The following is a 26,811-nucleotide window of genomic DNA, read 5'->3' on the forward strand; positions in this document are numbered from 1 at the left end:
ACAAAGGGTAATGACTAAGAGTTGTTAGCTCAGTTCTCCAAGCCTGAAAGTCTAAAACATTGAAGTCCCAACCTGGGAACCTGACCTTTGAGCTTGGAGGCAGGGCCCCAAAACTCTAGTTCTAGCTCTAACCGGCTGTAAAACCTTGAGCGAAAAATGGGGCTCTTCTTTTGGAATATTGCTAAGGTTAAAAGTTAGGACTAAAGTAGGATTTCTTAGGTCTCTTACAGCTTGGGTCATTATTTTATGTACATTATCCCAAGTGTTATACTAATTGGGGAGGTGTAATCATATAATCATTAAAGAAAGATGACAGCCTTTGTACAAAACTCTTTGTAAGAATTCTAGATACAGATGGGATTCTATCCATATTCTTTTTACTACTAAGGCATATTTGACTTAAGGAACCCACATCACAGGAATCAGCCACAGTAAATATAATTCCATGGTTGAGGTTTGTTTATTTCCTGAGCAACTACCAATAGAAAAACTCATGGTTTGAAAATGTACTTTGGAATGTTCTGAATTGGCTGCTACTAAATACATAAAAAGTCTTTTACTGTAAATGTGTTTATCATGTAAAATTCCATCTAAGGATGAAGACTCATCAAATATTGGGAACACCTTAAGAGAGGTGAACCTGTGCCCTTAATTATAACTAATAGCACTATTGAGGAGGGTGTTTCATTTTGGGTCATACTACTTCAGACAACCTCTTCTTAGAGCCTCATAAAATCCTATTAAACCTAAATCCTCCCTGTGCTCTAATCTTCTGGACCAGTTTTCTTTCCTCTCTCACCGCAATATCACATGGTAATGCTGGAGTGAAAAATAAAGCCAGCATCTAATAGCCCCCTATTCTTCTGGACCTCAACTTACCATAGTTTAACTCCAGCTCATTCACTCTACAACGTCCATCATTTCAGTAAATCAGTACCTTGTTTCATTCCACCAACTTCTAGGTCACCAGTTAATACACAAAATGTGTGCAAAGAACATTCTCTCAATACACACATTCCAGATGGTTTCCAGCTTTGAAAAATGCATGCTTCAAAATAGTAACAAGATTGCCCAAAACTTAATAATGCCATCAAATATTCCCACCTTGTTTTACACCTTAATTTCAAAAGAACAGCCTACCAACTATGTCATACCCAAGTGCCATGCAACTGACTGATAAGTAGAACAAATGTGGAGAGAAAAATTTAAATTAATATTCAAATTCCTATCTGAAATTTGTTTGGGACTTAACTTTAAAGCTATTTAAGAAACTAAGGCCTGATGCTTATGGTGGCCACTGAACCCCGTCACCTCTACTGGATTTCTCTGGGATCACCACAGCAATATTTCCAGCCCTTGAGATATTCTAGAATCTTGCCACTTCCCTTCATCAAGAGAAAAACTCATGATAGGAGAAGATCCAAGATGGCTAAATAGGAACAGCTGTGGAGTGCAGTTCCCAGCAAAATTGCAGAGGGTAAGTGATCACTGCATTTCCAAATGAATTTTTACTGCCCACAGCCAGGATAATCCTGGGTGGAAAAGCACTACGAATCTCCAGCACAGCTGCTTCAGCCAGTGCAGCAGGTCTCCACACAAAAACTCACACAAATCTGAGCACTGTTTCAACTCGTACCTGGAATGCCTGGGAGAGAGTCACCCATTCAACTGAAAAAAAGGGAACTGAAACAGGAAGCCAGGTAATCTGACTCGGCTGGTCCTACCGCCACAAAGACCAGCAATCTGAAAAGCTCCGGATAGAGAGTTTTACAGCAAGCACAGCTGAACCTGGGATGGTCCAGCTTTGTGGGGGTAAGGGCGTCTGCCATTACTGAGGCAGTCCACCACTACTGAGGCAGCCCGCCATTACTCAGGCAGTCCACCATTACCGAGGCAGTCTGCCATTACTGAGGCACTCTGCCATTATCAAGGCAATCTGCCATTACCGAGGCAGTCCGCCATAACTGAGGCAGAACACCATTACCAAGACAGTTCTAACTATACCTCTATAAACAAAACTGCAAGGAAGTTTACACAGCAGCTGGGCAGAGCCCACAGCAGCTCAGCAATACCTCTGCCAGCAGACTGTGACTAGCCTACCTTCTCACTGGGCAGAGCATCCCTGAAAAAAGTCAGCAGCTCATCAGGAACTCATAAATAAAGCCCCACCTCCCGGGACAGAGCACCTGGGAAAAAAAAAGGTTTTTATGAGTTCTGCTGCAGCAGACTTAAACATACTTGCCCAGCAGTTCTGAATGGACAAACAGAGCTACCAGCTCAGGACTTGAGCTCCTATAAGGGACAGACTGTCTCCTCAAGAAGCTCCCTGACCCCCCATATATCCAAAGAGACACCTCATAAAGGAGAGCTCAGGCTGACATCTAGAGGGTATCCTCCTGGGACAGAGATAACAGAAGAAGAAACTGGCAGCAATCCTTACTGCTCTGCAGCGGCTGCAGACAATCCCTAGGCAAGGAGGGTCTGGAGTGCACCTCCAGCAGTCCTATAGCAGAGGGGTCTGACTGTTAGAAGGAAAACTAAAAAACAGAAAGAAATAACTTCAACGTCAACAAAAAGGACTTCCACTCAGAGACCCCATCTGAAAGTCACCAACTACAAAGACCACAGGGAGATAAATCCACAAAGATGGGAAGAAACCAGTGCAAAACGGATGAAAGCACCCAAAACCAGAAGGCCTCTCCTCCTCCAAGGGATCACAACTCTTCACCAGAAAGGGAACAAGGCTGGATGGAGAATGAGTCTGAAGAATTGACAGAAACAGGCTTCAGAAGGTGGGTAATAACAAACTTCTCTGAGCTAAAAGAGCATGTTCTAACCCAATGCAAAGAAACTAAGAACCTTGAGAAAAGGTTTCATGAAATGCTAATGAGAATAAACAGCCTAGAGAGGAATACAAACAAATTGATGGAGGTGAAAAGCACAACACAAGAACTTGGAGACGCATACACAAGTTTGAATAGCCAAATCGACTGTGAAGAAGAAAGGATATTAGAGATTGAGGATCAACTCAATGAAATAAAATGAGAAGGCAAGATTAGAGAAAAAAGAGTAGAAAGAAATGAACAAAGCCTCCAAGAAATATGGGATTATGTGAAAAAACCTAATCTACCTTTGATAGGTGTACCTGAATGTGACGAAGAGAATGAATCCAACCTGAAAAACACTCTTCAGGATATTATCCAGGAGAACTTCCTCAACTTAGCAAAGGAGGCACACATTCAAGTCCAGGAAATACAGAGAACACCACAAAGATACTCCTTAAGAAGAGCAACCCCAAGGCACATAATTGTCAGATTCACCAGGGTTGAAATGAAGGAAAAAATGCTAAGGGCAGCCAGAGAGAAAGGTCGGGTTACCCACAAAGGGAAGCCCAGCAGAATCAGAGTGGATCTCTCGGCAGAAACCCTGCAAGCCAGAAGAGAGTGGGGGCCATTAATCAACATCCTTTAAAAAAAGAACTTTCAACCTATAATTTCATATCCAGACAAACTAAGCTTCAGAAGCAAAGGAGAAATAAAATCCTTTATGAACAAGAAAATGCTCAGAGATTTCATCACCAGAAGGCCTGCCTTACAAGAGCTCCTGAAAGAAGCACTAAACACAGAAAGGAACAACCAGCACCAGGCACTCCAAAAACATACCAAATCGTAAAGACCATTGACACAGTGAAGAAACTTCATTAACTAATGGGCAAAACAACTAGCTAGCATCAAAATGGTGTGATTAAATTCACACATAACAATATTAACTTTAAATGTAAACAGGCTAAATGCCCCAATCAAAAGACACAGACTGGAAAACTGGATAAAAACTGAAGACTCCCTGTTGTGCTGTATCCAGGAAACCCATCTCACATGCAAGGATACACATAGACTCAAAATAAAGGGAGAGAGGAAGATTGACCAAGCAAATGGACAGCAAGAAAAACAAGGAGTTGCAATCCTAGTCTCCGATAAAATAGACTTTAAACCAACAAAGATTAAAATAGACAAAGAAGGGCATTACATAATGGTAAAAGGATCAATGCAACAAGAAGAACTAACGATCCAAAATATATATGCACCCAATACAGGAGCATCTAGGTACAGAAAGAAAGTTCTTAATAACCTACAAAGAGACTTAGACTCCCACACAATAATAGTGGGAGACTTTAACACTCCACTGTCAATATTAGACAGATCAATGAGACAGAAAATTAACAAGGATATCCAAGACTTGAACTCAGATCTGGACCAAGCAAACCTAATAGACATTTACAGAACTCTCCACCCCAGATCCACAGAATATACATTCTTCTCAGCACCACATCACACCTACTCTAAAATTCACCACATTAATTGGAAGTAAATCACTCCTCTGTAAATGCAAAAGAACAGAAATTATAACAGTTTCTCAGACCACAGTGCAATCAAATTAGAACTCAGAATTAAGAAACTCACTCAGAACTGCACAACTTCATGGAAACTGAACAACTGGCTCTTGAATGTTGACTGGATAAACAATGAAATGAAGGCAGAAATAAAGATGTTTTTCGAAACCAATGAGAACGAAGACAAAATGTACCAGAATCTCTGGGAAACATTTAAATCAGTGTCTAGGGGGAAATTTCTAGCAATAAATGCCCACATGAGAAGGAAGGAAAGATCTAAAATCGATATCCTATCATCAAAATTGAAAGAGCTTGAGGAGCAAGATAAAAACACTCAAAAGCCAGCAGAAGACAAAAAATAACTAAGATCAGAGGAGAACTGAAGGAGATAAGAGACACAAAAAACCCTTCAAAAAATTAATAAATCCAGGAGCTGGTTTTTTGAAAAGATCAACAAAATGGACACACCAATAGCCAGATTAATAAAAAAGAAAAGAGAGAAGAATCAAATAGATGACATAAAAAACAATAAAGGGGATATCACCACAGAGTCCACAGAAATACAAATCACCATCAGAGATTACTACAAACAACTCTATGCACATAAACCAGTAAACCTGGAAGAAATGGATAAATTCCTGGACACTTGCACCCTCCTAATCCTAAACTAGGAAGAAGTCAAAACCCTGAATAGACCAATAACAAGGGCGGAAGTTGAGGCAGCAATTAATAGCCTACCAACCAAAAAAAGCCCAGGTCCAGATGGGTTCACAGCCATATTCTACCAGACATACAAAGAGGAGCTGGTACCACTCCTTCTGAAACTATTCCAAACAATCCAAAAAGAGGGAATCCTTCCCAAATCATTTTATGAGACCAAAATCCTGATACCAAAACCCAGCGTAGACGCAACCGAAAAAGAAAACTTCAGGCCAAAATCCATGATGAACATAGATCCAAAAATCTTCAATAAAATACTGGCAAACCCATTGCAACAGCACATCAAAAGCTTATCCATCAGGATCAAGTAGGCTTCATCCCAGGGATACAGGGCTGGTTCAACATACGCAAGTCTATAAACATAATTCACCACATAAACAGAACTAAAGATAAAAACCACATGATTTTCTCAATAGATGCAGATAAGGTCTTCAACAAAATTCAACAGCCTTTATGCTAAAAACTCTCAATAAACTAGGTGTTGACAGAACATATCTCAAAATAATAAAAGCTATTTACAACAAACCAACAGCCAATATCATACTGAATGTGCAAAAACCGGAAGCATTCCCTTCGAAATCTGGCAGTAGACACGGATGTCCTCTCTCACCACTCCTATTCAAAATAGTATTGGAAGTTCTAGCCAGAGCAATCAGGCAAGAAAAAGAAATAAAGGGTATTTAATTAGGAAAGGAGGAAGTCAAATTGTCTCTCTTTGCAGACATGATTGTATAATTAGAAAACCACATTGTCTCAGTCCAAAATCTGCTTAAACTGATAAGCAACTTCAGCAAAGTCTCAGGATACAAAATCAATGTGTAAAAATCACAAGCATTGCTATATACCAATAATATACTTAAAGAGAGCCAAATCAAGAACAAACTGCCATTCGCAATGGCTACAAAGAGAATAAAATACCTAGGAATACAACTAACAAAGAGTGTAAAGGACCTCTTCAAGAACTACAAACCACTGCTCAAAGAAATAAGACAGGACACAAACAGATGGAAAAACATTCCATGCTCATGGTTAGGAATAATCAATATCGTGAAAACAGCCATACTTCCCAAAGTAATTTATAGATTCAATGCTATCCTCATCAAGCTACCTATGACCCTCTTCACAGAACTGGAAGAAACCACCTTAAACTTCATATGGAACCAAAAGCGAGCCCGCATAGCCAAGTCAATTCTAAGCAAAAAGAACAAAGCCAGAGGCATCATGCTACTGGACTTCAAACTATACTACAAGGCTACAGTAATCAAAGCAGCATGGTACTGGTACCAAAACAGAGATATAGACCAATGGAACAGAACAGAGGCCTCAGAGGCAACAACACACAACTACAACCATCTCATCTTTGACAAACCTGACAAAAACAAGCAATGGGGAAAGGATTCCCTGTTTAATAAATGGTGTTGGGAAAACTGGCTAGCCATGTGCAGAAAGCAGAAACTGGACCCCTTCCTGATGCCTTACACTAAAATTAATCCAGATGGATTAAAGACTTAAACATAAGACCTAACTCCATAAAAACCCTAGAAGAAACCTAAGCAAAACCATTAAGGACATAGGCATAGGCAAGGACTTCATGACTAGAACACCAAAAGCATTGGCAATAAAAGCCAAAATAGACAAATGGGATCTAATTAAACTCCAGAGCTTCTGTGCAGCAAAAGAAACAATCATTAGAGTGAACCGGCAACCAAAAGAATGGAAAAAATTTTTTGCAATCTACCCATCTGACAAAGGACTTATATCCAGAATTTGCAAAGAACTAAAACAGATTTACAAGAAAAAAACAAACAAACCCATTCAAAAATGGGCAAAGGATATGAACAGACACTTTTCAAAAGAAGACATATATGAGGCCAACAAACATATGAAAAAATGCTCATTATCACTGGTCGTCAGAGAAACGCAAATCAAAACTACATTGAGATACCATCTCACACCAGTTAGAATGGCAATCATTAAAACATCTGGAGACAACAGATGCTGGAGAGGCTGTGGAGAAATAGGAACACTTTTACAATGTTGGTGGGAGTGTAAATTAGTTCAACCTTTGTGCAAGACAGTGTGGCAATTCCTCAAGGACCTGGAAATAGAAATTTCATTTGACAGCAATCCCATTACCGGGTATATACCCAAAGGACTATACATTTTTCTATTATAAGGACAGATGCATACGTATGTTCACTGCAGCACTGTTTACAATAGCGAAGACTTGGGACCAACCCAAATGCCCATCGATGATAGACTGGACAGGGAAAATGCAGCACATATACACCATGGAATAGTATGCAGCCATAAAAAGGGATGAGTTCGTGTCCTTTGTAGAGACATGGATGAACCTGGAAACCATCATTCTCAGCAAACTGACACAAGAACAGAAAATCAAACACCAAATGTTCTCACTTATAGGTGGGTGTTGAACAATGAGAACACATGGACACAGGGAGGGGAGCATCACACACTGCGGTCTGTTGGGGGAGGACTAGGGGAGGGACAGTGGGGGTAGGGAGGGATAACATGGGGAGAAATGCCAAATATAGGTGATGGGGAGGAAGGCAGCAAACCACATTGCCATGTATGTACCTATGCATCAATCCTGCATGTTCTTCACCTGTACCGCAGAACCTAAAGTGCAATAAAATATATATTTAAAAGAAAACAAAGTAGATCAATTATACCTCAATAAAGCTTAAATTAAAAAAAATTTTTAAAGCAGAAACTAAACCCCTACAGACAAGGATTTAGAATGTAAAAATTATATATTTTCAAATTTACAGCAAGTATTGAGACATCAGCTCATTGTCAACTGAACAAAAATTTTCTTATACACATATGGTGATTTGTTGAAACCTATAAATTGGACCATTCTTGGGGAAAGTCTCCCCAACAACCCAGTTGATCACCGTACTCTTGATAGTATACAGCATCCTTTCATGTCACTATTTTGTTGAAAGCTATTAAGAAACATCTTGTTTAAGATTTCTGCCACAAAACCTAAAAGCTGACTAAGGTAAACACAGAAAAAAATCATCTGACAACTTCTACAGTGTAGAACTTGAAAGGAGATATTTGAAGTAGATGCTCTGAATCTTTCTAAGAAGACCCTCTCTCTCACTTTATGAAGTTATTTTCAAAAAATGTTCCTGGAAAAAAAAGAAATGTAAGTTTTTGTCTTGGTCATGTTCTCTGGAAAAGCAGGTACCTGTGGTAAGTGAGACTGTTTAGTCTAATGCCTGTATTTACAGTTTTATCAATCAGAATTAGTTCCCTACTCAGTGCTTTAAATGCCTTCATGTGAACATGTGCAGCTTTGCAACCTGTAGCGTTATCCAGATGATGTGATGCCTACCTTCTGAAACAACATGAAAAATATCCTTTTCAAAAACGTTATTTATCCACATAACATAAAAGTACTAAGTGTGGTTAGTGAAATAACAATACAATTTCATATACATCCATGAATCTCATAAACTGTGGGCACATTTTTCTGAAGAGAGGTGGCCATAGTTTTCAGTCAATTCTAAAAAGGGTCCATGAGATGCCCTGCTTCAAAAAAGTTTAAAACCCACTTTAAAGATGCACTCATGATAAAGCCATTGAGAGTCTCAAAACAGAGGCTAATACCCAGTTCACATTCCATTGGTATTACTGAAAATGTAATTGTAGAATTTTGTGACTTTTGTGATAAAAAGTTCTGCTATAAACAGAACAGAAAAAAAGAATTCATCTCATGAAAGTCACACAGATATCATGAAGTCTGATTCAGACTGTCAAGTCAAACCCTAGACACATTCTCTTAACCACCAATACTCCTCTAATGACAGCTACTAATTACCCTAGTACCTTGCAGCATTGTTTAAATGATTATGATTGAAAAGACCCTACATGTCCATCAATACTGGTTTGATTATATAAACAATGGTACTTCTATTTAACAGAATACTATGTTATGGTTAAAAAAAAAAAACAGAGGCAGCTATTAATGTACTGATAGGAGACGACTGCCAGGATATACACAGAACAGCAAGTATAGTATGCCACCATTTGTGTAAGAAGAAAAGCAACGTATTAGCCCATATGATTGTAATTGCAAAGAAGATCTCTGAGAAGACACACAAGAACTCCAAGGTGGCTGAGATAGCATAGGTTACTGGGGGCTGGGGGACAGCTGAAGGAGGAAGATTCACTTTTCGAACTACCTTTTTTGACTTTTTGAATTTTGTACCATGTTTATGTACTACTTAGCAAAAACATTTTTTAATTTAACAAAATAAAAGCAAAAGAACAACCTAAATAAAAGGAAAAGTACCTGCTATGTCTACCACAAGTATAGCAATGACAACATAGTTGAAGTCTCTTCTGAGTCTCAATATGAAAGTACCTGCACAATGAATATAGCCTGACGGATAAGAGTAGGAATAAAATACAATATTCTTACAATATACAAAAGTAGCTTAATACAATATTCTATTTTACTCCATCATAATGACCACCAAATGTCTGAAAGACATTTAGGTACAGATGTAGTTGGTTTTCCTTTATATGTTTTCTGTTAAATGTCTGGCATTTAACAGAAGAGTTGTTAATTTCCAATAAAATAAGTATACACAAAAGTAACATATCAGGAAAATATAAATAATTCAGAAGAGTGGTAGTCTTATTTTTAGAAGCATTCTTTAAATGGTTGTCTTACTATTATTGCTGCAAAATATTTAGTGAATTAAATTTATGCAATTTACCTTCAGTCTAAGAAATTCCTAACTCTAGGAATTTGTAAAATTAATTTTCTGCCAAAATTTATTTGTCAGTCTAGATCAGTGGTTCCTCAAATGTGTTCTGAGGGACCCTGGGGATCCCCAAAACCCTTTCAAGGAGTCTGAAAGATTCTCCCATCCTTTTTTCTAGGACCTCTTTTTAAGGAACAACAAAAGCAGTCAAAGTAAATATAGCTCACTACAAAGATTTCTCATATCCAGAGAAACTTCTTGCACTCAGCTCTTACTGTAACTTCACTTGAGCAGTTTGACCACTATTCACCACAACCCCCTTTTATTTTTTTTTTTTGAGACATCACCAGGCTGGAGTGCAATGACATGATCTTAGTCCACTGCAACCCCTGCCTCCTGGGTTCAAGTGATTCTCATGCCTCAACCTCTCTAGTAGCTGGGAATACTGGCATGCACCACCATGCCCAGCTAATTTTCATATTTTTAGTAGTCTGCCATGTTGGCCAGGCTGGTCTTGAACTCCTAAACTCAAGTGATCTGCCCGCCTCAGCTTCCCAAAGTGCTGGGATTACAGGCGTGTGCCACTGCACCCAGCTACACCACAGTCTTAATTTTGCTTTTCTAATGAGATTGTTTTTCTACTTGTACAAAACCTTTTCTTTCAGACTAAGATTTATTCTGAAAACTAAAGATCCTTATGTGCTTGTGAATAAGTTTCTTAAACTTGCTATTTAAAATACTGCACTCATTAACAGCAGATCTAACTGCTTTAAAGCCTTCGTTTCATCCCAATCATCATCTTGTGAAATTCTGACAAGAGATTGCTTACCCCTGAATAAGGCAGTACTGTATCTCACTCAACAAAGAGTACAGGCTCAATCTCTCTCCCTTGTACATAGAGCAACATACACCGTAGCACACACACACATACACATGTAAGCCTAGCTCTCCATACAGATGTAAATAGTAATCAATAGTTGTTGCTTTTTCAGAGACCCCCACAATAGAAAAAGCCCCATGCCACCCACAATTAGCAAAGGGTAATGAAGGCTCTAATTTCTACTTGGAAGTCCAGAATTTAGGCTTACCATGCTGTATTTCCAAGAAATAAAAGTAAAAGCTGAAACAACTTATATTGAGCAACTCCTCTGCCACAGCAGAAATGGCTTATTGACTGGATGGCTGCCACCCCTCCAAGCAGAGAGGCTGCCTCTATGGGGAAGAAATTATTAATTTATCTATAAGCCTCCAGAAGCAAGTGGGTAGATCATAACTCTCCCATATTCTGCTTCAATTCACTTACACTTGCCTCTAGAGTGACTGGCATAGACTTGAATGGTTTCAGGCTATCTATGCTTCTTTAATTAAAAGTCTTCTCCACTACATTAGCATGTGTGTACCAATGTCTTTTGTACAGGGGGATAAAAGAGAAAGCAAAAGCAAGAAAAGAAAAGTCAAAGACTATTCTAAATTAAGTTTTGCTTCAGATAGATTTTGCATTTGGCACTATTTCTCCCTAGAGTTGGTGCTTCAGGTGGAAAAGAGTGAGCAAGAATAGGCAAGGTTCCTACTTCTCCCTTGAAAGCATCCTGCACTTTGGAGTTAATTAACTTTTAAAATCAAAGGAGTTGTGAAGAGGGTATGGAAGCAAAAGAGGAACCTAGGTAGTTCCTTTATTGTAAAAATAATTTTATATATTATTAACACAAATATTCACAATAATTCACTTCCATTCTATGCCTTAGGGAATCACCAAAAATTGATTATCTGATCCAATACTATTAGAGTGAAACTGCAACATCTGGGGACTAGGTTCTGATGCTACTGCATAAGGCAAAACATGAAAATACCACAATTACCACCAAACATCCCTTAGCAAGGCATTTTCTGGAAACCAACACATTTTTTTTTCTCATTAAGTTGGAGAAACAGCTGAAAATCCAACAAAACAGTAGGCATTTGGGGCCAGGCTACACAAAAAATAATGTGTGTCTTCAAATGCAAGAACAACTTTCAGCACAGTGAGACACCCGCACTATGAGAGGCAGGTAGAAACTGGAACCAAGCAAGGAAACAGCAGGTATACATCTACAATTTCTGAAGAATAAACTTCCCAACCTTGTAAATGATTGTCCTACCTCTCTTCATCTCTTCCTTTCAATCTCTGGTTTGAAGGGGGCAGATAATGCCAAGAACCTATACAATGGATGAAATGACTATACAAAACTGGATCTCTCTTCAGAATAACTGCCCTGGAGGGGCTTCACAAACGTTATAATTATACACCAAAATCTGCACAAAGTTCCAAGTAAATTATATTTACTGCTTTCATAGAAAAGGAATGAAATACAGGTAAGCCATCCAAGGGACAACTCAAGTAAAATTAAACACAGATTTCTCCATTAAGTAAACATGTCTGTGTTTCTAAAATGTTTTTAATTTAAACCCACAAATATAGCACACAAACACTGCTAATTAGAATTCAATAATAAACATCATCCTCTGTAGAAAGCATTTTCATAAATGAGGGAAAGAATGATGACAGAATAGAAACCAAACAAATATAACCACTTGGATTTTAGGTAGACCTAATCATACTAATATTAGTAATTATATAATGAACTAGTAAGGAAATTAGCAGCAGTAACTTCCAGTTCTCCCATATAAGTTGCTCCTTTCTAGCTTCTTTCTAGGAGAAATGTAAAAAGAACTTTCAACTTTAAAAATCTGATCATATTTAGTCCTGAGGGTTCCCAAAAATATGCATATTATAATTAAAGTACACTTAAAATATAAGAGTATTTACCTTAGCACCAGAGAATCATTTGCATTTACACATTGTTTATTGAGAGAATAAAATAGTTTTCTCCAAAAAGTTGCCAGAACCTTTTCTATCATTTGTTCTGAGAATATAAACCTTAGAGTAAGAAAAAGATAAAAGGAATGCTATGGTACTTGAATTAAATATTTTATATGATTATATCACAATGATATCTATTTTAGTCTAACATAATCAGTATTCTATATTTGTTGCTTGCATAAAACCATAATTATTCGTTGATTTGATCAAAATTACTTGCTGACTTGAGCAATTCAGTCAGCCAGCCACACTTCAGGGTAATTGGTCAAATCAAGTCTATCAAAGTGACTAATATATCTCTGAATCACAGATTAGACTATCTACAACATCAAGGCAATTCTTAGATTTCTTCCAAAACCTCAGTTCATGTTGTTTAACTCCAAAGGTTATTTTTCTTATAATTTAATTTACTCTGTACACAGTTGAGAGTTTTTCCTCCCCTTCATTGGAGAAAATAAAAGTGACAATAAAAGACTTTTAAGAACTTTTTATTTTAAAAAAGTAAAATAAAAAAGTACAGAATTCAATAAAATCAGATACTCTTGTTTCAAACAATAAGAAAAGGAGAAGAGTTGTTTTTGTTATTGTGTAAGGTGGGGGCATAGTCAAGGAAAAAGAAACAAAAATGGATTCTTACCAATCAAACCACTTCACAGTGCCTCAAATTCCATTAAAGGCCACAATTCTGTTGATTTGATGCCAGATGCCTCTAAAATGTTCTAACCCAAGAAAAGTATGTTTTTTGAAAGAACAAGGAAAGCAATACATTTAAAGGCTAGAGAAAATTTTCTTCCATTTACTTGGGTCAGTGAAACATCCATCATACAGAGACACAAACACCTTACAGAATAAAAGATCAGAGGAGCTACACTAGTAGAAGATCAAAGAGCCAGTGCCTCTGGGGGAATCAAACAAGTAACTGTCTGAACAGAGCCCCCTGTGATTTCTCTCGTAAATCTAGCTTGTGTGATTGTGGGGAGAATCACAAAGCAGAACATGCTATCCCAAAAAGTGATTAAAAAATAATTAATTCTAGTTCGGCTTTCTCTCTCTGGAGAAAGAATCTTTTCAAAGTCATTAAGTAGAATAACTACATAATGGAAGTTTTTAAAAACAAAAAGGTTCAAATTATCTATACACACTAACTACAACCAGGCATATGAAATTATCATATATATTCAGTCTAACAGCAAACCAGAAGAAATGAAAACAGATTTAGTAAATGGTTGCAAAAGTATAAAAAGAAACTAGATGCTTTTAACAGATGCCCTCAAATCTAATTCCACCTGTGTGGGTTAAAAAGGAGCACTCTGTCCATCCCTGTCACATGTACAGTTAAAAGAACAAGTTGTCATTAAAATTGAAGGGTGCAAAATACAGAGTAGAAATAGAACATGTACAAAAATTTTCAGCATCTCAAAACCTTTGACTACCAACATCAAAACACTACTGGTGTTTGTGTTTCTGTATGCCGAACAAAATGCCTACTAGGTACCTGTCTTAAACCTGCCTATTAATATCTTTCTCCTCTAAACCTCTTAGTTTAACTACATCTCCCTATGGTGATGTAGTTTCTGCTTTGTGCTGTGATTGTTTCAGAACCAGAATCTGGTCTCCCTGAACATAGCTATCACATTTTATGTTATTCATGGGTTGATTCAGTGAGCATTTAATTTAAGAGCCTGAGATGTGCAGTGTGGGGATGTGAATAAAATCCAGTCCCAGGCATCAGGAAATAAGCAGCTTACTATGGGGAGGTGTTTGCATCAGCAAATAACAGTAATAGCCATCAGTGAGAAAAGCCACCACTTACTGGGCACTTACTGTGTGCCAGGTACCAAATTAAATTGTCTATTCAATTCTTACAACCACCCACTGAGGTAGGGGGTCATCCCCATTTACAGATGAAGAAACTGAAGCCTAGAGAAAAGTGACTGTTCACATGGGTAGTAAGAAGCAAAGTCAGAGGACTGGGAGGACTGGATGGGAGGGAAGAGTTAATAGGCAGCTATGATCAGAAGAGCACTTTGGGAGGCCGAGGCGGGTGGATCACGAGGTCAAGATATCGAGACCATCCTGGTCAACATGGTGAAACCCCGTCTCTACAAAAAAAAAAAAATTATAAAAAAAAAAGAAATGGCTTTACCAGGAAGGAGCTCCTGCATAAATATCTTGTTTGCATGGGAATACACTGAGGGTGATCCAAGGAAGCAATTCACCTAAGCAAATAAGCGGTGTTCATAAAAACATTATGTCATTTCCTGGAGTTGGCCCCTAATGAAACCTCTACATTTGTTTTGTTTGTTCGCTTGCCGACTTGCTTGCTTGCTTGTTTGGCCATTAGGTCAACAGAACAGTGTTGTGGTACTTTTACCTATCATGAATCCCACTTTTAAAGAGATTAAAAGATAGGAAATAGGCAAAACAATGACTTGAAGAAGCTGTAACTACTGGTTTACTGGTCATTGCTACCACCACAAAATACCACTCAAACAGTCTAGAAACCTGGCATTTCAGCCACTATGGATACTTCATTTCCCTGGTTAAGTAAAGTCTAGCTATACAAATCAAGTCCAACTGGTTAGTAGTTCCAATACATGTTAGAAACATAAACAAAACTGGTTATCCTGCTAGCAAACACACACACACACACACACACACACACACACACACACACACAGGCACACAAAATAGTAACCATTTAATGTATCTCAATTAATTACTTTATTCTAAAAGAAAGGATATATTAACTGTATTGATAGATAAATTACCCAAAATGCTGACTCAAAAATATTTTAGTTTCTTCCCTTTCATTTGGCTGATAGTGATCAATAATACAAGGAATAGCCCATAAATTCAGTTGTATATATTCCCTATGTTTTTAATACAATTGAAATTAGCAAATTAAGATGTAATTATATGTGCTTTTCCCATAATTGTTTATGAAATATAAAACGATGTGGTATTATAAATTAAAATTCAGGTCATTAATCACATTGATCTTCATATGAAATCCCCCACTGTGTATCAGATTCTGCAATTTGACTCCTGGTTTTATAAAATTTCTGTAGATCATATTCAAATTCTCCATGCAGCACAGTCCCAGATTTTTCCTTAAATAATTATAATACAAAGCACGTTCCTTTATGTGCAATTTAAAGATCTGTGTCTTAGCCAGGTTTGGAAATTTAACACTAGAACAAATCACACCATGAATCAAATAAATTGTATAAGAAAGGTAGTTCTATTTTTACAGGGTCATGTGCCAAACCTCCTTAACATAAACATACACACACACACACACACACACACACACTTTAAAGATTTTTCAAGTCTTCTGATTAGAAAAAGTAGAGAGTAAGGCAGAAGAGAGAAGGAAGGCGAGATTTCCCCTTCTACTTTAACACATACTTATCTCCCTTTCAATGACTACTGGTTAGTATTTGGTAAGCTACATTAAAAAAAAAAAAATGTGTCCTATACTACATTTTTTTAAATAAACTTACAGGAAATGAGTCCCAATCCGGACTCCAAAAGAGGGTTCTTGGATCTCATGCAAGAATTCAAGGTGAGTCCATAAAGCGAAAGCAAGTTTACTAAGAAAGTAAAGGAGTAAAGAACAGTTACTCCATAAGCAGAAGAGCCCTGAGGACGGCTAGTTGACCATTTTTATGCTTATTTTTTGATTATATACTAAACAAAAGGTGGATTATTCATGAATTTCCTGGGAAAGGCATGGGTGATTCCCAGAGCTGAGGGTTCCTCCCCTTTTTAGACCTTTTTTCCCCCACCCCTCCAAAGGGAGTCTCGCTCTGTCACCCAGGCTGGAGTGCAGTGGCGTGATCTCGGCTCACTGCAATCTCCACCTCTTGGGTTCAAGTGATTCTCCTGCCTCAGCCTCCTTAGTAGCTGGGATTACAGGCACGCACCACTAAGCCCAGCTGATTTTTGTATATTTTAGTAGAGATGGGGTTTCGCCACATAGGCCATTCTGGTCTCAAACTCCTGACCTCAGGTGATCTCCTCGCCTCAGCCTCCCCAAGTGCTGGGATTACAGGCATGAACCACTGTGCCCGGCAATATAGGGTAATTTTCTGACATTGCCATGGCATTTGTAAACTGTCATTGTGCTGATCGGAATGTAGCAGTGAGGATGACCAGAGGTCACTTTCATTGCCATCTTGGTTTTGGTCTTGGTTTTGGTGGGTTTTAGCTGGCTTTTTCACTGTAACCTGTTTTATCAGCAAGGTCTTTATGAACTGTATCTTGTGCTGAACTCCTATTTTATCCTGTGACTTAGAATGCCTGACTTACTAGGAATGCAGCCCAGCAGGTCTCAGCCTTATTTTACCAGCCCGTATTCAGAATGGAGTCACTCTGGTTCAAAGGTCTCTGACAAAACTGTTTCCATGGAACTAGCTCACTTATTAAATATTACTCTGATATTTCCAAAGCAGTTGTCTATTTGTGTAGCACAAAGAACAGGAGACCAGGGATATGAATTCCTGGGTCCCAATGCTGGTGCTGGCATGAACCTATGGCATCTAGTGATAAGAGTCCACTAGATTATTAATTAAAGACATTGACTGGTTAGTCAAGGAGACCAAGATTCAAGTACAAGCTCTATCACTTACTAGCCATGTAACCTTCGGCAGGACATTAAACCACTCTAAGCTTAATGCCTCATCTGTAAAATAGAGGTGATTATAATGGTGCCCATCCCATGGGACTGTAGGGGAGATTAAATGTGACACTGTGGGTAAGTGCTCAACACAATCTTGTTTTTTTGTTTTTGTTTGTTTGTTTGTTTTTTGAGAGAGTGTCTCAATCTGTGGCCCAGGCTGGACTGCAGTGGTACGATCTCAGCTCACTGCAACCTCTGCCTCCCAGGTTCAAGTGATTCTCCTGTCTCAGCCTCCCAAGTAGCTAGGATTATATTACAGGTGCCTGCCACCATGCCCAGCTAATTTTTGTGTTTTTAGTAGAGAGGGGGTTTTACCATGTTGGCCAGTCTGGTTTGGAACTCCTGAACTCAGGTGATCTGCCCACCTTGGCCTTCCAAAGTGCTAGGATTACAGGCATTAGCCACAGTGCCTGGCCCAGCATAGTCTTTCTTACTGCAAGTACTAATAAAAGTGAGCCATTACTATGAGCTATTTTTTCATCTGTGCCTGCCAGAAACCAAGAGCTTTGGGAAGGAGCAGTGCTTCATATATTTTAAAAAATAGTGAATACTAAAACTCTCTAAGGTGTGAATTCACTGCTTTTTATCAAATTTATATTGTGGATTTTCACAGAAAGTTTTGTTGAGGGAAAAAAAGAATGTTTAAAAAACTTTTAAGAACATTAGACTAGATGATCATATAGCTTAAGCCTTACCTTTCTATGAGCCTATGGCCTCTCTGCAGGGTGGTTTTTCTCTTGGAGCAACTACTTACACACTAAAACAGAGAAGTGTCTGTGGACTGTTTCAGACATACCTTCTTTCTAACATATCACCAGCACTGTATCTGCAGGTACTTCTGCCACTTCTCACACATACGGTAAGCAATTAATGGCCTACAGCCCTTTATGACAACTCTTCAGGAGACAAGATACAGCCAATCAAGGGTACCACTGCACAAAAGCATGTCACACTACTCTCTCCTGGTTTCTGAGTAGCAGTAATCACTCTAATCAGAACTACTAACCTAGAGAAAAAACTGCCATGTACTTTTGAAAACCAAAGAACAAGTAACAAGGCAGGGAGTGGTGGGTGCTGCTGGAACAAATGAATTGGGGACCAAAGAGAATGTCTTTGTGATTGGCACCTGAGACCTTCCATCTCCTCTTGCCTCTTGAGGCCAGCCCACCTGAAGAAATAACATTTCTGCTCTAAAATAGCAGAAAACATCTTTGGAGATGAAGAATCTATTATTAAACCTAAATATTCTCATGGTTCTTCTTTAACATGTTGTGTTTGTACATCCAAATTAATTGTCAAGCCAAGTTGACTCTGGGTTTCCCATTTCCAGATCCAATTATGGTAGGCATATTCTTCAGTCCCGGGTAACTGAAATTTCTCACTCCTCAGGTCTCAGCCTAAATGTCTCCACTACTAGGAAGAATTCCCAGAAGAACTTGTCTTTTTGCTCCATATGACTACAAACTGTGAAAGCAAGGTTTACATTTTGTTCACTGCTATATCCCCAATTCCTTATACAATGAATATTACATAATAAGCTGTAACAGCAAGGGTTCTCCAGACAGACAGACAGATAGATAGATAGACAGGAGAGAGAGTATTTCCTAGGGGAATTAGCTCACGCAATTATGGAGGTCAAGAAGTCCCACAGCAGCCCATCTGCAAGCTGGAGATGTTGGATGCCAGCAGTGTGGCTCAGTCCAGGTACGAAAGCGTCAGAACCAGGAAAACCAATGTTATAATTCTTAGTCTGAGACCAAAGGCCTGAGAACCTGAGAGTGAGGTAGTGGAGGCTGCTGGTATAGGTATAAATCCCGTAGTCCAAAGGCTGGAAAGCCTGGAGTTTGATGTCCAAGGAAAAGAAGAGTGTCTCAGCTTCAGAAGAGAGAGAGAGGAAATCACCTTTTCTCTGCCTTTTCTGTCTATCTGGGCCTCCAGCAGACTGGATGTTCCACACCCAAACGAAGGGCAGATCTACCCCACTGGTCTGTCCACCCACCCACATACTGATCTTCTCTGGGAACACCACACAGACACACCTAGAAGTGACACTTAACTATCTAGGTATCTCTTAATCCAGTCAAGTTGACACTTATACTTAACCATCACATAGGCCCTTAAGAAATATCTGTTGAGTGAATGAAGTTTCTCATCCAAGGCATAATAAATAGCATTAAAGCATTCACCTTTCCCTGAAGGTGAGACATTTTTCAAAGCAGGTTTCTTTTTCAATTTTTTTAATAGGGAAATTTTAATTCAAGGTAATTCCTATAATCAACCAGTTACATCCTCTGTTCTTTGTTAAGGACAGGAGGAGTGAGACAGGTAGGTTATTCTGAAAACTAAGAAGGGTAAGGAAATATTTTACCTTGGAAATTTCAGTCAATCTTATTAGTAATATGGGTGGACATGAATTTAACATATATCTTCTGCCTTGAAACTACTAACCTTTTTATGGCTTAATCATTGCAATATCAAAGAAAGATTAAACCATGAGAAGCCATTGCATTTACTTTTCATTCCACGTTATCAATATATAGAAATCTTAATCCATGCTACCTAGATATTTCTGAGAAACCAACTGGTCTTTGGGGAAATGTAAAAATAGTGAGGACAGTGATGATTTCCACACTTTTCTTTTTAGACAGAGTTCCACTGTGTGGCCCAGGTTGGACTGCAGTGGCACGATCACAGCTCACTGCAGCTTTGCCATCCAGGACTCAAGTAATCCTCCCACCTCAGCCTCCCCAAGTAGCTTTACAGGTGCATACCATCACACCTGGCTAATTTTTGTATTTTTTGTAGATATGGGGTCTCCCTATGTTACCCAGGCTGGTCTCAAACTCCTGGGCTCAAGCCAAATTCCAACCCTAGCCTCCCAACTTCCACACCTCTGAACTGGCAGAGCAAGGCTGTATTAAGATGATGGCTCAGAGAACTGGTTCCAGGGGCAAGATTAAGTCAAGCTGAGCCAGCTTCTATGGATTTCCTTTTCTCAATACCATAGTAGAAGAGGGGAATGGCCACACAGCCAGACACTGCAACTACCACCTAAACCCATAACTCCTAAGGAAGCCTATTTTCAAGCACAAAGCACTGAACAGCATCACAGGCTCTGAGGTCTCTGTCTGTGAGGGACAGGCCATATTTCAGGTCCTCATCTTCACATTCCCTCCATTTAATCTTAAACATTGGCATACGGGATGCTCTTAGCAGGAAAAGGAGAAATTAAATAATGACCAAGTTGGACTGTCTGGTGAGGTTAATCAGAATCCCTGTATCTTAGACTCAACATGTTGAAAACATTGATTATTTTGATCTGTGGTCATAAGCTGCACCTCCAAGTTTGGGCAGCTATGTCTCACTGTAAGTGAACCAGATGGGGGAATGTGAATGGATTAAGGTAAGTGAAAAACAATGTGACATAATGAATACAACCAGAGAGAGCTTGAAAACTAGAAATGTCATACTTATTCTGCGCCCAACCAGCTATACAAACTTGAACAAGTTACTTCACTATTCTGTGTCTCACTTTATCTTCAAACCATGGAGCTACAGGAAATGATTTTGTTCAGTCTCCTTCAGTTTCTAAATCTTGGAATTCTACAAATCTCACCACATTACTATTGAAAATTAACCAAATAAGTACTCATGGAGTACTATGTGCTCATTATCCTGAGCACTTTGGTTCAATGCAATTTGAGCCATGACACTTGCCCTAGATCATCTATCACATTAGCAAAGATGCATCAAAATTTTCACAATCAATGAGTGCCTTGAAACACCCCAGAGTTTTCCACTATAGAAGTAATAAATAGATACAATCTGTTGAAAGGCAATTTTGCAAACATACTGGAAGTCTTTTTTAAGTCACAATCTTTGATCCATTTAATTGTAGAAATGTTTCTAGTTATTTTAAAAAAATGGAAGGAAACAATATGTCCCTACAGACGGACTACATAACAAATTAAATTGTTTACATTCATTATAATGGTGACTTAGAATATTTAATGACAGGCAAATGTTCACACTATAACATTAAGCAAAAAAAAAGCAAGATGCAAAATTATATACATGGCATGGCCATAATTACGTATAATGTGTGTATGCATAATGCCCTATATTGTGAAGTATATATAATATTTACAAATAAATTTAGGAACAAAATAACCTGTGAACAGTAGTTATCTCCAGGCGTATTGTATTTTCTTCTTTGGTGTCTCCATATTCCAAATTCTCTATTATAGCATGCAATAATTATAATCAAATAATTTTTTTGTATAGAAGTTGAGAGAACCATCACTATAGGCTGGGGCGGCTAAGCATAGAGTTTTGGAGGGGGTTCACTTAACAGGATGTTTATCACACAAGAAGAATTTAGGTTTATACTACAGTGCTTAAGAGCACAGACTCTAGAGCTAGATTTTTAGGTTCAAATCTTAGCCCTGCCACTCACCTGATAGATGAGATTTAGTTCTTTCCTCAAGGAGTTCTTGTAGGAGCTAAACAAATTCATATAGGAAAGAGTTTCAGGATAGTGCCTATCTGGCACATAGTAGCAATACATAAGTGCTAACAAAATTATTAGAAGGGCATTTTAGGCAACATAATAACAACAGTAGTTCACTCTTTTGCTAAATTCTTACTATGTGTCAGATACAATATGCAACTCAGACCTCCGAAGTATGAAAGAATGACTAGCATTATGCCCAATTCATAGATGAGAAATCTAAGGCACAGAGAGGTCGACTTCCTAAGGTAAGCAGCTGAAACAGCATTTGATCTCCAGCAAATCTGCCCCAGTGCCCATGCTCTCAACCACAGTCCCATGCTCTTAACCATGGTGCCATGCTATAGGGGGTGGAAAACAAGCATATTGGCCCCGAGGCAGACAATTGACTTTTGATGAGCAGGAATTGCAACTGACAGAGTGCATGGAACTGGGTGATGACAGCCAGGCAAGGGAGTCAGGGTCTAGTTCATTAGGCAATTGGGAGCTCATAAAGAATTCTGAGCAAAGTCATTATAGGACAAAAGAGGGATGTAAGGAAATGAGTCTGGCAGATAAACATAGGATAAGTTGGCATGAGGCAAAAGAGGCTGTTGAGAGAGAGAGAGAGAGAGAGAATATTACAGGTAAAGCAGGTAGTACAGTGATGAGGAACTAAGCCAGGTGGTAGCAAAGAGAATACAGAGTTGGACAAATCAAAGCCACTTTGAAGAGAAAATTAAGAGAATGTATTAATAATACTGAGGGTAAAAAAAGGTGGGGGATGTGGAAGGGACAAGTCACATCTCACCAAAGGCTGGACAAAAAAAAAATGTTTCCATGTATTTTGATTTCCTTAAATGTTATTCTGCGCAATTACTTATTTTTAAAGCATTGCTTAAAAACCTAACCAAGAGCAGCACAAAACAAAGCACCACACACACTGTGCTGTTAAAAAAAAAAAAAAAAAAAGCTGGGTTCTTGTCATACAATCAGGAAAAGTTAGCCACGCAGATACTTTGAAGGGGGAAGGGAAATTGAATTTATTAGGCAAAAAGAAAAAAAAAAAACTTTCAACAAAGTGAGATGGGTTCCTCTTAACAGGTCCCCATCTCACAGATTGAATCCCAGGTCACCACTCAGAACAGGAGAGGCCAGACTCCTCCCCACTGCAAACGGTGTGAATTTCCCAAGGCTCCATCCCATCCTCCCAGTGCATAGGCCTGTCAGAGATTCTCCTGGGACCCCTTTCTACTTGTCTGTCTCAGTTGTACTCTGTATAAACAGTGCTTCGTGACCAAAAAGGTGTACTGTAGTAAGTGACAAAAGTAATTAGCAAGGAATCATGGAACATAAACATCTATTTTGTAAAGGAGCAGCTATTTACAAAATCAAGATAAAAGAACCCACTAATGGCTACTACTGGAGCCCAGGTCTGAAAACAACTCCCAGCATAAAGGCAAGCTGATTTACCCCTGGTTTTAAAGAGGCAGCCAGAGCTTGCCAACAAAAATATGTGATTGATCTAATTAGCTCACTGAATTGAGGAAAACAATGTGCCAAAATCATGTGTACTCACAGATTACTCCTTCCAGGACAAAGCACTGTGGCATAATAGCCTATCTATCCTTCAACTCAAACATTCATAATCATTAAAAGGGATGAAACCCAGCAGTACCCAGCATGCAGGAACTTAATGAATATTATTGGATGGTGATAACACAGACATGAGTCTCAAAAGAATCAGCTCTCATGATGGAAAAGAGAAAGAAACATAAAGGACTGTAAAAATATATATGCAGTGGCTAAACTCCAATTACCAGCTCAGGCCAGGCATATTTACTACATTATGCCTGCATTAACATTCCCACTCTCAACTTAATGCATTATTAACCTAACTGATAATGTCCCTCTTCACTCACCGTTATTAGCAAGTAGAAGTCTGTTGAGATTGGCAAACCAATTCATTCATTCAACAAATATTCCTGGATACTTACCATCACAGGTAACAAATAATGATCTTTATCTAGTCTTTTTTGTTACTAATGCAAGAGAGGGTCTAACAACCAGTGTAGTATATCTTTAAAAAAAATCCTTAATGGGAAGAGATGAACATCCTAAGGAAAAGTAACAACAACACTAGCTTCAAGTAGTCTGCTGATCACAAATGGCAGCTGATTCACTGGTTAGCTTTAGAGGGAACGTACACACTCAAAAAGCACGAGGATATTATTCCACTGTGTCTCTCTCGTGGACTTGGAGCCAAAGTCCAGATAAGGAAAATTTTTATGTAGTTGTTTATCCAAATTGTCTTGTCTGTTCTAGCTTCAACATCACTGCCTGGGGGGAACACTAGACCAGGAAGCCATAGAAGCTCATGCTCCTGGAGCCCTGAGTAGTCCAGGAATAACCTAAGCAGCAAAGCAGCCTGCCTGACTCAGGAGAGCAAAACACACCCAGAAAATACAGTGGGAGGAGAACAGAAACTTGGCCATGTAAGCAAACTGTTAATATTTTTTATTTTCTAAACTTATTTTTACCACTAAGATCTTTTTTTTTTTTTTAATGACTGTGTGAGTATCCTTTCCTGTGCCATGTCCTGAAAATTCTCAAAGCTCATCTTCTATGTTTTGTGCCTCTCAGATATCTGTCTGTTACTTTCTTATGTCCAGTGTCTTGCAAACTGTTTAATTTTTGTCTGTTCTTTTGTTTATTTCAGGCAGGAGAGTGAATCTGGACACTTAAGCTATCTTGGCTGAAAGTAGAAGGCTTTTTACTTTCACTTTTGGAAATCTCTCTTTTTTTTTTTTTTTAAGAGGGAAAAAGAGAAAAAGAAGGGGAAAAAAAGAAAAAGAGGGAAAAAGGAATATTACTTCATTCTTAAAATGGGCTTCAATAATGGCCAATCAATATTTTGAGTGTTTAAAGTGGTTAATGCATATTTTATGTGTTTAAAATGGAGACCTCTATTGTGTTTATTTGTTCTGGCTCTGAGTTCAAGTCCTGGATATCGTTATCAATTTGTTGTCTCGTTGAATCTAAATCTCATTATGTGTCTTATGTATCTGGGTGTTAAGATCTCTTATTGTTACATTAATCCTTTTACCCTTGCATCCTTGTAGCTTTGAACTCTATTTTATTAAGTGTGAGAACTGCAACTCCTGCTTTTAATTTATTTATTTTTGCTCTCCATTTGGTTGGTGAGTTTTTTTCCATCCCCTTGTTTTGAGTCTTTGTATATCTTTAGATATATCGTTAGATTTTGTGGATAATGTATATTTTGTGTGTTTAAAATGGAGAGCTCTATTGAGTTTATTTATTCTGGATCTTAGTTCCAGTCCCAGATATCGTTATCAATTTTCTGTCTCGTTGAATCTAAATCTCATTATGGGTCTTATGTATCTGGGTGTTAAGATCTCTTATTATTACATTAATCCTTTTACCATTGTATCCTTGTAGCTTTGAAATCTATTTTGTCAAATGTGAAAATTGCAACTCCTGCTTTTTATTTATTTATTTTTGCTCTCCATTTGGTTGGTACGTTTTTTTTTTTTTTTTCCAACCCTTTATTTTGAGTCTATGTATATCTTTGGATATACCGTTAGATTTTGTTTGTATCTTTTGATTGGGAGATTTGGTCGATTTAAATTTAGCGTTGCTGCCATTTGATATTAACTGGCTATTTTGTCCTTTCGTTGTTAAAAATTCTTCTTTATGTTAATGCTCTTTACTTTTTGGTGTATTTTTAGAAAGGGTCATACTGGTTGTTCCTTTCTGTGTATAGTGCTTCTTTTAGAAGTTCTTGTAAAGCAGGCCTGGTGGTAATAAAATCTCTGAGTACTTGCTTATTCCTAAAAGATTTTATTTTTCCTTCAAATGTAAAGCTTAAATTGGAAGGATATGAAATTCTGGGCTGAAAGTTCTGTTGATTAAGTATATTGAATATTGGTCCCCACTCTCTTCTAGCTTGTAGGGTTTCCACTGAGAGATCTGCTGTAAGCCTAATAGGCTTACCTTTGTGGGTAACCTGATCTTTCTCTCTGGCTGCCCTAAATATTTTCTCCTTCGTTTCAATCCTGGTGAATCTAACGATTATGTGCCTTGGGGTTGGTCTTCTTGAGGAATATCTTTGTGGTGTTCTCTGTATTGCCTGGGGTTGAATAGTGTCCTGCTTTGCTAAATTAGGAAAATTTTCCTGGATAATGTCCTGGAGAGTATTTTCCAGCTTGAATTCATTCTCTCCATCACATTCAGGTACACCAATCAAGCATATATTAGGTCTTTTCACATAGTCCCATATTGCTTGGAGACTTTGCTCATTCCTTTTTATCCTTTTTTCTCTATTCTTGTCTTGTCGTTTTGTTTCATTAAGTTGGTCTTCGACCTCTGATACCCTTTCTTCTGCTTGATCCATTCGGCTGTTTAAGCTTGTACATATTTCACTAAGCTCTCGTGTTGTATGTTTCAACTCCATAAGTTCATTTGTATTCCTCTCTATATTGTCTATACTTTTCAACATTTCATCTAACCTTTTTTCCAAGTTCTTAGTTTCTTTACATTGGGTTAGAACAAGTTCCTTTAACTCCCAGAAGTTTCTTATCATCCACCTTTTAAAGCCTATTTCAGATAATGGAACACAGTCCTTTTCCATCAGGGCTTGTTCCGTTACTGATGAGTCCTTTTCCATCAGGGCTTGTTCCGTTGCTGATGGGTTCTGATTTTGAGCATAGTCGGCCTTCTTAGGCTGTTTTTTTCCCTTCATTGTAGATGAACCACCTTTCTAATTAGGTTTCTGAGTCGACGTCCAACTTATTGATTCCCAGTGCTGGGATCTGAGCAACCCACTGTGGCAGCCTAAATAGCAGCGATAAGACTGATGGTGCTCTTCTGCCCGGGAATCTCTGGTCTGGCATCCCTCTTGAGTCC

At 38.4% G+C, this 26,811-nt stretch overlaps 1 protein-coding gene across 11 annotated transcripts in view; it reads right to left on the minus strand.

The window, feature by feature from the left end:
* Positions 1–26,811, minus strand: part of FHIP1A (FHF complex subunit HOOK interacting protein 1A) — a 288,042-nt gene that overhangs the window by 122,744 nt on the left and 138,487 nt on the right. Inside the window, exon 3 of one of the 11 annotated variants that reach the window (XM_054253605.2) lies at positions 7,709–7,750. The exons of the other annotated variants lie outside the window; for them this stretch is intronic. The gene's annotated coding sequence lies outside the window, so the exon portion shown is untranslated. The remainder of the gene's footprint in view (positions 1–7,708; positions 7,751–26,811) is intronic. 11 annotated transcript variants of the gene reach the window in all.

This window comes from Callithrix jacchus, chromosome 3 (assembly GCF_049354715.1).
Source record: "Callithrix jacchus isolate 240 chromosome 3, calJac240_pri, whole genome shotgun sequence".
Lineage (NCBI taxonomy): Eukaryota > Metazoa > Chordata > Mammalia > Primates > Cebidae > Callithrix > Callithrix jacchus.